The sequence below is a fragment of the Dipteris shenzhenensis genome, chromosome 10 (assembly GCF_047967505.1).
Source record: "Dipteris shenzhenensis isolate YYH24624 ecotype China chromosome 10, Dip_SZ_1.0, whole genome shotgun sequence".
NCBI classification, from domain to species: Eukaryota; Viridiplantae; Streptophyta; class Polypodiopsida; order Gleicheniales; family Dipteridaceae; genus Dipteris; species Dipteris shenzhenensis.
Genome location: NC_141605.1, coordinates 35,361,227 through 35,376,788, shown reverse-complemented (window position 1 = coordinate 35,376,788; position 15,562 = coordinate 35,361,227). Strand labels below are relative to the sequence as shown.

At 46.4% G+C, this 15,562-nt stretch overlaps 1 protein-coding gene across 1 annotated transcript in view; it reads right to left on the bottom strand.

The window, feature by feature from the left end:
• The window catches only part of LOC147897746 (adaptin family protein), a 133,482-nt gene that overhangs the window by 73,481 nt on the left and 44,439 nt on the right, over nucleotides 1-15,562 (bottom strand). The gene's annotated exons all lie outside the window — the stretch shown is intronic.

The window sequence follows — 15,562 nt, the reverse complement described above, 5'->3', positions numbered from 1 at the left end:
GAAATAAAACATGTAAATGATGGATCAAACACCATGCAACATAGGATCTAGACCTCATCCACGCTAGCTCTAGCTTCAACCTTCGGCCATTTCTAATCCATGATTAGACAGCATCCTAACTCTCCACCTACCCGGATGCTGGGCCAGGCTAGTCTCAACCCTAGTTAATTTCAAACTCTGGATTTGACTGACTTTGAACCTAGATCCATCCTCATATCTAGCCTTTAATCCTACATCATCCAAACTTGGGTTAGGCCACGGTTAACCCCATGGGGATGTAATATTGTTCCCCCCTTGAAACAAATGTATGTCCTCATAAAGAACCGTGGAAAATGAAACCATTGGAGATATAATCCTTGGTGATTCAGAGACCATATGCCTGATGTTCTTCTAACACCCGGTCCTCTGAAGCTCCTTCCAAATCAATGGAGGTTTAAAATATCCCTTGGCATACAATTCTCTAAAAAAATTATCAAATCAATCATTGCTTGTTCTTGTAGAGTGGGCATACAGGTTGACTTTTTTGCAGGCAATTCATCAGATGGGTTTTCATTCTCAAGGGGTACAATGGATTGAGCATGCAAGCTCCATTGGCTCATCACTCTGAGGGCAGGAGTTCTTCAAGCACTTCACCAAATTTGTCATAGAGTTGTATGACTTCAGGAAGGCAAGTTTCACAGCCCACCATTCGGTTTCTTCAAAGACAAGTCGACTCATTGTGCCAAGCTTTCTTTGAGTAGGTCTAGATTAATAGAATGTTTAGCGTCTTGCTTTTGCAAGCATCCAATACTCAAATTCTTCTTTGTTTGGTTCACAAGAAGATCAAAAGATAGGGTTGCTGATGTGATCAATTGGCATGCCGGTGGCTCAGAAGTGTGCCCATCAGGTATTTGTATCTTCAATAGATGGTAGCAACAGGCCTTTCGTTCATCTATGCAATTTAAATCCTAGCTTGCCCTTTGGAATGGCCTAATGACATCGTTTGGTCTTACTACATTGCTAAAGGACTGCCCCACCCTAATTAGATCTTGGTTATTATCAGTTTAGTTATGTGCCTTTTGAGGAAGACATTCATGCCAACTCATTTCGGACCTGTTTCTTGATAGACAGTTTTAAATTTAAGAACAAAACACATCTTTGTTGGATATACGGAGTTTTAGGTGTCAATCTAGCAGTTTATGTGTGTTTTGGTCATTTTAGGGTTTATGTCCCAAATCCTAATTTTCTAGGGTTGCTTTGTAACCCTAACCTATATGAGCCATTGTATTGAGTCATTTTCTCATTATGCAATACATGGATTCCATTGTTGACTTTTCTAGCCGCGGAGAAGTCCTAGTGGGGGACTTCAACGCGAGGACAAGGACCCGTCAGGTACCACTTCTTGATTTCAGAGATGATTCCACTCTATTGGCAAATGTTGACCTTGAGGAGGCAGGTATGCTACGGGTTTCGGCTGACAGGCGAGGTCCACTTTCATCCTATGGGCAGGCCCTATTAGACCTGGGCAGAATACATGGTCTCATTATCTATAATGGTCTTGACAGATGGCCCGCTTCAGGTGGTTTCACATGCTTTCCACATGGGGGGGGCTCCAGTGTTGTTGATTACATCATGGGATCCCCTGTCTTCCCATCTCGCATTACTGACTTCACTGTAGCACCTCTCCCCCCAGGGACTGATCACACATACCTTTTCTTTCGCATCTCCACCTCCCCTCGCACAGCACCTTCCACCCCACTCAGGGCTTACTCCACCTACCACGATATACGCTTTGATCGGGATCACTCACCTTCTTACTCTGGCCGTCTGTGTTAGAATTATAGATATAATTCAGCAGTGACCAATGTAATATAATAAGCTAGTTAGGGGCACTTTTTCCTCTTTAAGAGGTTTTTCCCCCTAACCGCAGTTAGTTCACTAACTATGGTTAGTGACTACTAAGGTTTTGTCACTAGGACAAAACCTTATCTTTCTTTCATTGTGTTGTACTCTCACACCCTTCTATTGCAACTAAGCTTTCAGCTTCCAAGCTTCCAGCTCTCACTCTCTCTTGCTCTCTCTCACTCACCCTCTTCTCACATTTGGTATCAGAGCAGGTTCAAGAGCTCCGGGCTCCCTGCTTCCTTCAGTTCCAGCCCTTTGCCTCCAGCTACAGCCTGCATCAACTCGTCCGTACAGTCCGTACGACTGTACGGAATCCCGACATGCAGTGCCGTACAGCTCCCGTACAGCCTCCGTACAGCTCCCGTACAGCCTCCGTACTACCTCCGTACAACTCCCGTACAGTCTCCGTACAGTTCACGTGCAGCGCCGTACAGCTTACGTACAGCTCCCGTACAGCACCGTACAGATTCACCGTACAGCTCGCCTGTTTGACCGTACCTGCGCCGTCACTTACGTACCTGCCGTACCAGATCGTACGTACCGTACCGTACAGTCCGTACTTCCGTAGCAACTGTACCTTCCGTAGATCTGAGTGCAGTCCTTCAGTACCACACGTGTGGCAACAGTCTGTTCATCCGTACAATCTGTACTTGCAGATCTGTATTTGCAGATTTGCACGGGTTTCCTTCAGCCACAGGTGTTCTTTGGCAGGCACATCTTGCAGAAAACCATAGTTTGGTTCAGTTGTTTGGGAGTACATTTGGGGCATTTTGTATGTTGCAGACATTGCAATCATTGTGTAGTTTCGGAGCTACATCTGGAGCAAAAATTGCAGATTTTGTCTAAAATTTGGGGCTTTTACAGACAGATCTGCAGATCTAGTCTGAAATTTGGGGCTTTTGTTCAAAAATTGCAGATTTGGGGCTTTTAGTGACTTTGCCCCTTTCTGGTTGCAATTTCAAGTCACAAATTGGGGCTTTTGTGTTGGGAGAGCATGTTTTGGAGTATTCAGTTCATACTGCCTTTCTTGGAGTGTTTGAAGCACTTTTGGTAGATTTTGGAGAGTTTTTGATGCTTGGACAGATTTCTGACAGTGCAAGTACAGAAATCTAAGTTGCATTTACAGCCCGTGCTTGGCTGCGTTTTTTTGGGAGTTGTGCATTTCATTCCCAGTAAGGGAATTGAGCTTTGTATCTGCTTCAATCTTTTTCTCAGATATGGCCCATCAAAATCAGAATGAGTTCCAGTTCGGTGGTCTTTCACAAGAAGACAAGTTGGATGGTACCAACTACTCCCTCTGGAGTTTCATGGTACGTAATATTCTGATTTCTCGAAATTTATGGGATTATGTCAATGGGGATGAGATCCGACCAGCAGATATTGCACCTGCTACCCCTCCTCAGCAAGGAGGTGGAAGAGGTCGTGCACAGGGTGCAGCTGCAGGACAAGTTGTTGGTGCAGCTACAGTCACTACTCCAGAGCAGAAGAGATGGGATTCACGGGATGCCTTAGCTTTGTCATGCATCTCTCTTTCAGTGAAAAGGTCTATCATTCCGCATATCCGGTCGTGTAAGACCTCCAGGGCAGCGTGGGATATTTTGGAAAGTATGTATGCAGCTCGGAATGATGCAAGGGTATCTTTCTTGAAAAGAGAGTTGAGTAATACACATATGGAAGAGGGTGACTCCATGTCAGTCCACCTCACAAAGCTACAGGATCTCAGAGAGTAATTGTTAAACATAGATGAAATTATTCCTGATTCAGAGATGATTACAACCACTCTGAATTCTCTTCCTGAGTCTTATCTCAGCTTTCACACTTCGCTGAACTTATCATTGAGGGGGGGTGCAAATCCCCTCACTTTTCATGAGTTGATAGGACTTCTGCTTCAGGAAGAGCAGACCAGGAAAAATTTGGCTTCACGTGCAGGTGAACAAGCCATGCTCTCAAAATTTAAATAAAAAACAAAGGGACAGGCAAAGACATCAGTAAATCAGCCTTCCAGTGGGTCAGGACAGCCTTCACAAAAGGCTAAAAATGATGCAAGTAAGCCCAAGAAGAAGGGTTTTTGTCACTACTGCAAAAAGCCAGGTCATCACATAGCAGAATGCAGGAAAAGGCTTGCAAAAGAAAAGAAAAACAGCTCAGTTATGGCTGTTTCAGATTCAGCTCCTCATGCATCTGACAGTGGGGATGCTGCAGCCAACTTTGTTGGACAGGATTATGCCTTTTTATCTTGCATTTCAAATTCTAGGTTGGCTGTTCCAGATGCTCGGGATAGTACAGCCTCTTGCAGTGATGATACATATGCATTTTTGACTTGCAGCTATGACTCTTCTACAGATGCATCTGCTTTCAGTGTTAATGAAACACTGAACACATGGTATTTTAACAGCAGTGCATCCAAGCACATCACTTCTAGGAAGTGTCTTTTTACTTCTTTGCATCCACCTCCCGTTGGTAAGAAAGTCACTTGTGCTGCCCCATATAGACCTCTTCTTGCAAATCACCATGCAAGAAAGCATTCTTTACATCCATCTGATGTAAAAACCATCCCTTTGATGCAGCCATAGCAATGGCTGCTCTTACGGTTGCCATCCTTGCAACCGGACTGAATGTTTCTTCATAATCAATGCCATATGTCTGTGCATACCCCTTGACAACTAATCTTGCCTTGTATCTGTTCACAGAACCATCTGCATTGTGCTTCACCTTATAAACCCACTTGTAGCCAATTGCATTCTTGTCTTTAGGAAAAGGCACCAATTCCCATGTAGCATTTGCTTCCAAGGCATCCATTTCTTCATCCATGGCTTTCTCCCATTTTTCTTTTCCCATGGCTTTCTCAAAAGAACAGGGTTTTGGTTCATGTATCACTTTGACCATATAGGCATGGTGAATGGCTATAAATCCATTATATTTCAGCCTATCCACGGGATACTTAGCTCTGGTAGACCTATGCAAAATAGGCTCACTACCAGGTGCTCTCAAAACATCCCTTGTCTTCCTTACTCCAGGTGTAACAACAAAAGAAATACCCAACTCATCATCAAGGCTCTGTTCTGAGCCACTGGATTCACCATCCACATAAGAGTGACCTGCATTCACATCAACCATGGGCTGATCTACTTTCTCTTTTCCTTTTCGTGATACTTGCATACCACTATCTACATTGCTTCGAGGAGATCCTTCTTATCTCAATCTCCCTATCCACAGCGAAGTATGTGAACCACTACTAGAGGACACTACACGTCCACTAATATTTTGTGATTGCTGCTGTGAATTCTGTGTAGCATTACCATTTTGTGCATCTACATCATCAATCACATTTACTGGTTTATACCAACTGCTCATCTCATGTCGATGACTTACTGCTCACAGGGTCCAATGAAGAAAAAATTGCAGATTTCAAAGCTGATTTGCAGACCAACTTTGACATGTCAGATTTGGGGCTGCTTCACTTTTATTTGGGGATCCAGTTCTCTCATGAGAGACGTGGCACTGTTATGTCTCAGTCCAAGTATGTTCAGAAACTCTTGGACAGATTTAACATGCATGAGTGTAAGCCCATAGCCACTCCTACGGAGCCGGGGCTGAAACTCACAATGCATGATGCAGGAGAATCAGTTGATGCCACACTTTACAGTCAGGCTGTTGGATGCCTCATATATCTCTGCAACACTAGACCTGATATTCAGTTTGCAGTATCTCAGGTGAGCAGGTACATGCACAGCCCAAAAACTATGCATTGGTCAGAGACACCTAGACGCACTACAGTCCTTTTGTGAGTCTCATGATTTGAAGGTCAACCTGGGTAAAACCAAGGTCATGATCTTCAATACATCTCGAGCCATCATGCGTCAGGAGCAGTTCACATTCGTGGGGTCATCTGTTGAGATAGTTTCATCATACACTTATCTTGGGGTTATCTTCTCCGGACCCAGCTTCACTATGAGACCCGCCATGCAGGCACGCTTGAGTAGAGGGTATGCCTCATTGGCCGGGCTAGAGAGGCAGTGCTTCCGCTCACACTTTCAGGATCCACGCACCAAGGGGTTGCTTTTTGACTCCTTGGCTCGCCCAGCGGGGATGTACGGCAGTCCTTGTTGGGGACCAGACTTGTCGGATACAGAGTGGGCCCGTGTGGAGCGGCTACAGGTTCTCATGCTATCACGGATGATTCGTAGTAAGTCATCCGTTCCTCACCGGATCATTCAGGCTGAGTTTGGGTCACCCCCTTTACAGCTAGATGCTGCATTTCAGGTCATCACATATCTGTACCGAGTTAGGGAATATGGGGATTATACCTCGGGGCGTAGCAGGCTACCATGGATAGGTTTATCCTCTTCTATGGCACTTGCAGCAGGAGGAGATCAGAGGTGCTGGTATGCACATACAGAGAGATGGTTTGAGCGACTGGGGCTCCACATAGATAGACTACCTCCCTTCCAGTATAGCATGGATGCTCCGTTCTCTCCCCTCTTATCACACGAGGTCAACCTGGTTATCCGTGAGGATCTACTACAGCTACAAACTTTTCGGACCTGGTTGGAACCGAGTGAACTCCCAGTGAAGCTTAGCTTCTACAGAGATCACTTCTTACATATCACAGCGGAGGGTTTCATTGACCCACCAGGATACACACAGATTCACCTACCCCACTTGATGAGGATCTCTCTTGGGCAGTTTCGGGTCTCTTCACACAGACTTCGCATCGAGAGCGGCAGAGCAGAGCGACTACCCAGGGAGCGGCGCATATGCACACTATGTGACATACAGGAGGTTGAGACAGAGGAGCATTTCATCTTCAGGTATCCTGTGTACTATGAGATCTGAGGACGTTTCCACTGCCTCTTCAGAGATAGTTATGGGATTTTAGCCCATTTCCTCTCCTACCCAGACCAGCGATGTTTGGCAGGTTTCATTCATAAGGCACTTAGACACCGCGAGAGGATACTCCGAGCACGGAGACAGGAGCAGACTTCTTCCTCGGTTGATCCCTCTCACTATGTTGTACTTAGGACTTAGTACTGCCACTCTGCATTTTTGGCATTTTGCATTTTGCATTAATATGGATGCTCGTTTAGTAGCTCCACTACCACAGCTCGTTGTATCAGGAATTTCACAGTCTCATAGACCCATCGGTCTTCCAAAGACTTTAATAAACTTTCTTTCTTTCTTTCTTTCTTTCTTTCTTTCTATTGCTTTCCCCCTTGAAACCATATTTCTGACATGGTATCAAAGCAGGTTCGAGACCTGCCTCCAGCCTACCTCAGCCTCTCCTTCACTTCCCCTCTTCTCCCATTACCCTCTCCACCCTTCAAGAGCACTTCTGTCACGAAAACTTGGCCTTTCATCGCGAGGGGATCGCTGTCTTAGGTCGTTTTTCAGTACAGCAGCATGTTTTCGACCTAGGAAGCACTCGTGGACGCTTATCCCAAATAGGCAATTGTTCCTAGGGCCTTGGGCTGCACTCCAAGGCATTTCTCAGCAAGGCAGCCTGTTTTAAACCTGTTTTTTACCTATGACAGCATCTTCTCCCTGCTTCAGTCCTAGACGCCTACATTGGTGCACTCCCGGGGCTTTCCCTTGGAAAGACGACTACTCTTTTTGCTGTTTCTGTCTGCTTTTACAGGTCGACTCATCTACAGCAGGTTTCGGGTGTTTCAAAGCATTTTGAGTAAGGTTTTGGGGCTGTTTTGACAGCCAGGCACTCCTACTAGTGAGCGCCCTAGGAGGCGACTCCCTTCTTGCTGAAAAACAGGTCTGCATCAGCAGATTTGTTGTCAAATTAATGTCAGGTGTCTTCTACAGCAAACCCTAACACTAAAGGTTAGGTTTTTGAAGCAAGATCAGAGCGCTCCCAACAACCATTCTAAATGTTAGGGGGTTGCAAGTCCAGTGATCAAAAGAGCAAGCAAAGATCAGCTCTTCAGCCACAAAATCAATAACTCCAAGGTATTTTCGAAGTAAAAGTTCTTTTCTTTGAGCATGAATGAAGATCAACCTTTGACAGAACACTTGAGTACCTTGAGTTCTATCATCCACCAGCTTGAGGCTCTTGAAGCCCAAGTTGATGATGATGATAAGAAAGCGGTTCTACTCACTAACATTGAAGGCATCAACCGATACTCATAGAAGTACATAGCATTCGGGCATGTGAGGCGGAGTTGACCTGGTTTACACAGGAGCAGGCAATTGTTATTTAGCAACAGGCCAATCTCATCCAGGAGCTCAAACAGGACATCATGGAGCTCAAGAAGGAGTTTTCTTCCTTGAGCATGGCCTCTGGGGTACACCTGCAGCAACCGTGGAGGCTCGGATAGCCACCATGCAGTCGGCCATAGCAGAGACTTCCAAATGGGTAGATGTGGTGAAACAAGAAACTGCAAAGGCAACTATTTTGGCTACCCTTTTGGAGCAGCAGTAGAGGGCCACCAAGGCTCTCAATATCAAAGTCTGAGGGATCCCATGGACAGAGATTGCACCGATGGGCGACGCGACCACCTTCGTGGCGACCATACTAGGGGTTCCAGACCATGCCATTGTGGGAGCGTGGGGAGTGGGGAGAGATCCCAACAAAGAGCAGCCTCTTGTTATACGTTCCAAGGACACTCAGGCACACCTGGCAGCTTTGCGTCGTAGATCGTCTCTACGTGATCACCCCACTATATCTATGGATGAGGACCTGACTCCTTTACAGATAGAAGAGAGACGTGCTCTTTTACAGCTACGTGATGTGGCTCGCAAAGAGGGGAAGTGGCAGTAGTGCGGGATGGATGCCTCATCACCGGACCCCGTCGACTACCTAACCGCTCCTCCACATAGGGGGCCGAGGTCTATGAGACTCAAGATATTGAGACCCTTGCTTGCACCATTTGGAACTGTAATCGTACCCTTTGGTCCGAGCTTGGGAATTTCTTAGAGTCATACACAGGAAAAGACAGTCTTCTACATAGAGATGCATCAAGCCCAGAGCGCCCCTTACCGATGGTCAGTTGATACACTTGGGAGTCAACCTACAGGGAGGAGACGAGGGAGATAGGTGGAGTACAGGGATCAAGATTAGTAGCAGTCTTATATAGATCATCTCTTATTTGGGGCAATATCAGTGGAGAGAACAGATCCACATTCTATGTTTCTTTGGATCCGACTACGGCGCATCATGTCATGTGCACAGATCGGTATCTGACGTGTACTAGGTACACAGAACTAGCTCAGGTTAGCCTGGGGAGGCTTAGAGCTAGGCAGGCTTGATTCTCGGGTTGAGTGGCAAGGGTATGAACTATTTATAGGTCTTCACTATTTTTGGCGCCGGGGCCCGAGTCTATAAAAGAGGCCCAGGGGGTTCAGTTCTCAGTGTGCAGTTGGGAGCAAGTCTCGTTCCCAGGTGCTAGGTCTGATCTTGGATTGTGTCGCGGACGCGCACCTGCATCTTAGCGTAGCCCAAGGCCCAGTGGCAGATCCAGGGCTTCACAGCGCCACCTGGTGGTATGGGACACCAGGCTGGTTTGGGATCTGATTGGGAGTTCGTGCCAGTAGCTCAGCTCGTGGCTCGGGGGGACATCTTCTGATTCGGGATCACATCCCGTAGATGTCACGGTTGGGTGGTGAGCAGCCTGCTCAGTTCGGATGTTGTGTGTGGTTATTTTGCAGATCAGAGGTTTCAGGAGTGCTGGGATGTGTCAGTTGGTATCAGAGCCAACTCCTGAGGTAGGAACTTCTGATGCGAGAAATTTGACGGATTTCTCTTCCAGGTATGCCCTAAAATTCGAGATTACCTGCTGCGTTTTTGCTGTCTACCTGGGGTAGAAGGGGTGAAGAAATATCTGGAAAAGGAAGAAGAAGAGGAGTGAAATAGAATCGAAAATTCTGAAGGCTACAGAGAGAAGTCTGAGGGAGGAGAAGGAGAGCAGAAAGGAAGGAGAGTAGGGCACGAAATTGACAGCCAGGGAGTAGAGGATGCGGGGTGTAGGAAGGGGCGCAGTAGGCGAGGCAGAAGTGGCAGGACAGCCTGTGCAATAGGCTGTCCACAGCCAGCGCAATAGGCTGTCCACAGCCTGCGCAACAGGCTGCGAACAGCCTGCGTCTAGGGCTGCGTGCAGCCTGCGCAGGAGGAAGGTGCTTTTTTGCGAAAAAAGCACCCCTCCAAAGTTGGAGGGGCTCAGGTGCTTTTTCGCAAAAGCACCCCTCCAAAGCTGGAGGGGGCTCAGCCTTTTTTCAGCCCTGCACCCTATATAGGTGGGGGGCTGGGTGCTAGGCAACCCACAAGCAGCCCCAGATTCAATATCTTACCTCGAATTTCGTGCGAGCCATACTCGCCCTTCAGCCTGCGCCCTATTTCGACTAGCTCCTCTGCTGCAGCCCTTGCCTGCGTCAGCCCAGCGCAGCTCCCAAGGCTTCCGTACCAGCCCGTACAGCTGCAGCGACAGCCGTACAGCCTGTACGGACTGTACCATCTGCTTCTGTACCTGCTGCTGCTCCGTACAGCAGCTGCGCCTGCACCTGCAGCCACCGTACCGCCTGCGTCAGCAGCCGTACAGGCCACGTCAGCAGACCGTACAGTTTTTTCTGCAGACTGCGCATCCGGTTTGCAGATTCGGGGAGGCACCGGGACTCGTGGTCTTCCAGATTCCAGCATCCTTTCTGTCAGATTTATCTGGGACGGTTTTCTTCTACTCCATCTCCCTCCGTGCTCCGTTTCAGTTTTTTATTTCTCTCCATTTGTAATCGAATCAGTATTCAGCCATGTCTGATGCTCCGAATCCCGAGTTCGCTATGGGAGAGCAGGAATTAGACTACACTCCAGTGGGAGAGGATGATCAGGGTCTCTATGACGACCTGATCACTAAGAAAGCCTTCAGTGAGTTCACGACTGCTCTGGATGGTAAATTTGAGCAGGTCAACGCTAATCAATCGGGGTTGACACAGCAACTCCAAGGGATACAAGCTACTTTGACTCTTCTGGCTAGCACGGTTCAGGCACTCACGCATGTGGATGCCATGGCCTCCGTGCTAGGCCCGAATATCACTCCGTATCCCTTTCCCGGTGACCAGAAATCAAGAACAAAGGAGGTGGTTGACACTTGGTTGCACAAGTGGCAAGTACACTTCCAATTTCACCCCTATCCAGACGAGAAAAAGATTCAGCTAGCAGCAGGGTTTATGTCAGGTAAAGCCTTGCTTTGGTGGAAAGAACTTCAGCCTAAGCCTGACACTTGGACAGAATTTGAGGGTATGAAGATGACTATGATATCGTCGGCAAGCTCAAAGCCCTCGATATGTCAAAATTGAATTTAACTTTTGAAGTTTATCTTCAGAGATTTAGGGATCTGCAAACCAGGGCCACCAAAATGGATCCTGTAACCTTGTTAGGTTTTTTCGTGGATGGTTTGCCAGACTCCTATAAGTTACAGATTAAGAATAACAAGTGCACAACATTGCAGGAGGCCATGACATATGCGCGCATATATGATGATACCATGGCCGGAACCAAGGCAACCACAGTTACCGAGACCAGCGGAAAGAACAAACGCAAGTTCTTTCAGCATGCGACTGGTATTGGGGAGACGAAGTCTACGGACAACGCCTCCAGGAAAAGCTTAACTCCTGCGAAGAATGGTAAGGCCCGTTTCCTTCGCACTCTCAGGCTCAAGAAAGAGGGCCGGTGTTTTTATTGTGAGGAGCGGGGCCACACGAAGAATGAGTGTCCTAAGCGGAAGAACCAGAAATTGGTGCTAGGACCGAAGCTCCAGGCAGGTCCGCGTACCGCAGCCAAGGGAGCCAACCAGGTTACGATGACAGGTATTTCAGTAAATGTCATTACCTGCCCCCTTTCTTGCAATTGTACCTTTAATACTTCGTTGTTTGGTTCCCATGATCTTTTCCGAGTTTATGGAGAAGTTAGGGACCAATAGGTTCACATTCTCTTTGATCCGGGCAATTCTCACAATTTTGTTAATTACAAATTTGTGCAGAAGATGGGGCTGTCCACAGTACCTAGCGACCACACCTACGAGGTGCAGCTTCCAGCCGGGAAGCAGTTTTGGGATCGCAAGGTTGAAGCGCTTCCCATCCGGATTCAAGCCTACACGGGAGCTCTCACATGTTATGTTATGCATCTAGAGCATGTAGACTTGCTGATCGGGATAGAGTGGTTTAAAACCCACAATATCCAGATCGGATGGACGGAGCATACGCTTTCTTTTGTAGAGAAAGGCACCCAATTTTGTATTCAGTGTGATAAGATTACCCCTTCTCAGGGGCCTATTGTATCTGCGATGCAGCTTCGGAATATATTGAACACTTCTCATTATGATGTCTATCAATGTGTTTTGATTCCACTTTCTTCATTTATTGTTTCGGTAATTAACAAAAATGAATTAAGTGTGTTTGAACACCGAGAATTGAGAATGTTGTTAGATAATTTTAAGGACGTATTCCCAGCTCAACTGCCGGAAGGTTTACCTCCAGAAAGGGCAGTAGATCATCGCATAGACTTAGTCCCAGGGGCTCAACCTAGCAGTGTACCACCGTATAGGATGAGCCAGGTAGAGGAGGATGAGTTAGCTATCCAGCTTCAGGATTACCTGAATATGGGCTATATCCGCCCAAGTAAATCTCCTTGGGGTGCACCTGTCCTCTTAAGAAAGAAGAAGGATTCTTCCTGGAGGATGTGTATAGATTATAAACGACTAAATAAAGTTACAATTAAGAACCGCTATCCTTTACCTCGTTCTGATGATTTGATAGACCGTTTGGCCGGAGCGAAGTATTTCACTAAGATTGATTTGCGTACGGGTTATCATCAAATCCGTATCTATGCTAAACACATAGATAGGACCGCATTCCGGACTAGGTATGGTCATTACGAGTTCCTCGTATTACCTTTTGGTTTGACCAATGCTCCTGCTACTTTTCAGCAGATGATGAACGATTTGTTCAGAGATTATCTGGGCAAATTTGTTGTAGTGTTCTTAGATGATATCTTGGTATATAGTAAAACGCTTGAGGATCATATAGGACACCTTCGGGTTGTCTTACTTGTTCTAAGACAGCATAAGCTTTATGCCAAGATGAGTAAATGTGACTTCTTTATGAAGGAGATCATTTACTTAGGACACAAGATTTCTTCTGAAGGTATTAGCATTGATCTGGATCGTATCCAGAAGGTTTTAGATTGGCCTATACCTCAGACTGTGAAACAACTTCGTTCTTTCCTAGGATTTACGGTATTTCTTCGGAAGTCAGTGCGTGATTATTCACATATCACGGCACCCTTGACCAACATATTGAAAGGTCGTGGACGCAGGTCTACCCAGCCGATCTCTTGGAATGATGCAATGAACAAGGCTTTTGAAACCTTGAAGTTTTCTATCAAGGAAGCACCAGTTCTTGCATTACCCGATCCTACCCGGCCTTATGTTTTAGAGGCCGATGCGAGTGATTATGCGATTGGGGCAGCTCTATTCCAAGAGGGCAGACCTGTAGCTTTTGAGAGTAAGAAGCTAGACGACACTCAGTATCGTTGGCCCACACTTGAGAAGGAACTTTATGCGGTAGTGTATGCTCTCAAGGTTTGGAGACACTACTTGTATGGTTCAAAGTTCCTTGTATTGACTGATCACCAGTCAATTAAGTATGTGTGTGATGGATCAGACTTGAGAGGAAGGAAAGCTAGATGGGCAGAGTTAATGCAGGATTTTGATTTCGAAATACGTTATCGTAAGGGTTCGTTGAATAGTGTGGCGGATGCCTTAAGTCGAGTTAAGTTTGTAAATGCTTTGTCATTTACGGAAATATCCTCAGACCTATTTCAATCCTTGAGAGGGCTATACGCAACTGATAGTCATTTCAGTTCTTATTGGCAGAAAGTCCAGGATGGGAATTCCATGGTTGACCAGGACTCAGGGATTGTGCCACCTAGGATACAGGCGGCGGGGGGTCAGTGGATGATTAGGAACGGCTTGCTGTTCCGGAATGAAAAGATTTGTGTGCCTGATGTTCTGGACCTAAAATCCAAGATTCTCTGGGAGTGTCATGATGCTCCTAGTGCGGGACATCCAGGTATACATAGGACTCTGTCTCTTGTGAAGCATACCTTTTATTGGCCTAAGATGCGTGCATTTGTAGAGAACTATGTGGTAGGTTGCCGGGTTTGTCAAGTTACTAAGGCTGAACGCCTTAGAAGCGCGGGCTTATTACAGCCATTACAGATTCCAGGTAAAATGGGAGAGTATTTCCATGGATTTTATTACTGGTTTACCTCGAACGCGCAAGGGTCATGACTCTATTTGGGTCATAGTCGACCGTTTGACAAAAATGGCTAGATTCTTACCTACAAGAACAACTATTTCAGCTGTTCAGTTGGCTCACGAGTTTGTGGACCACTTGTCCAAGCTGTATGGTTTGCCATCTGACATAGTCAGTGACAGGGACTCAAAGTTTACAAGTAACTTCTGGACACTTGTATTTGAGAAGTTGGAAACTACTCTAAGTATGAGTTCCTCGGATCATGCACAATCCGATGGCAGTACAGAAAAGGTCAACCAGTTGGTTGAAGACATGCTTCGGGCATATGTATCTAAGAGACAGTCTTCATGGGAAGATTATCTACCCATGATTGAATTTGCTTACAACAGTGCAAAGCATTCTAGTACAGGTTATAGTCCTTTTATGCTTATGTACGGGTTTCAACCTAAGTCACCAGTTATGGTTGGATTAAAAGGGATTCAAAATGATGCTGCTAAGAACTTCTTGCAAGACATGCAGGAAATGTTGCAGTTTGCCAAGGAGTCTATTAGAAGTGCCCAAGATCGGGACAGATTTTATGCTAATAGACATCGTTCACCTAGAGAGTTCTCTGAAGGAACGATGGTATATTTGAGAATTCCTAAGGAATCCAAGAGCCTAAGTACTCGTTTGGTTCCGAAATTATCCCCCAGATACTGTGGCCCATTCAAGGTCATTAAACGAATTGGACCAGTCGCATATCGACTAGAATTGCCTCCTGATGTTAAAGTACATCCAGTCTTTCATGTCAGTAGACTGAAAGAAGTATTGGGTGCAGATGATCAAATTGTTTCTCCTCATGAGATTATAGAAGTTACAGATTTAACTTTTATTCCTCACGAACCTGAATCTATTCTTGAATTCCGTGAAAGACAGATTCGAAATCGTACTATCACGGAATACAAGATTAAGTGGAAGGATCGTGTTGAGGAGGATGCAACATGGGAGACATTACAAAACCTCCAAAGAACATTTCCCGATTTCTTACCGAACTCAGGAGTGAGTTCTTAGAGGAGGGGGAGTATGTCATGTGCACGGATCGGTATCTGACGTGTACTAGGTACACAGAACTAGCTCAGGTTAGCCTGGGGAGGCTTAGAGCTAGGCAGGCTTGATTCTCGGGTTGAGTGGCAAGGGTATGAACTATTTATAGGTCTTCGCTATTTTTGGCGCCGGGGCCCGAGTCTATAAAAGAGGCCCAGGGGGTTCAGTTCTCAGTGTGCAGTTGGGAGCAAGTCTCGTTCCCAGGTGCTAGGTCTGATCCTGGATTGTGTCGCGGACGCGCGCCTGCATCTTAGCGTAGCCCAAGGCCCAGTGGCAGATCCAGGGCTTCACAGCGCCACCTGGTGGTATGGGACACCAGGCTGGTTTGGGATCTGATTGGGAG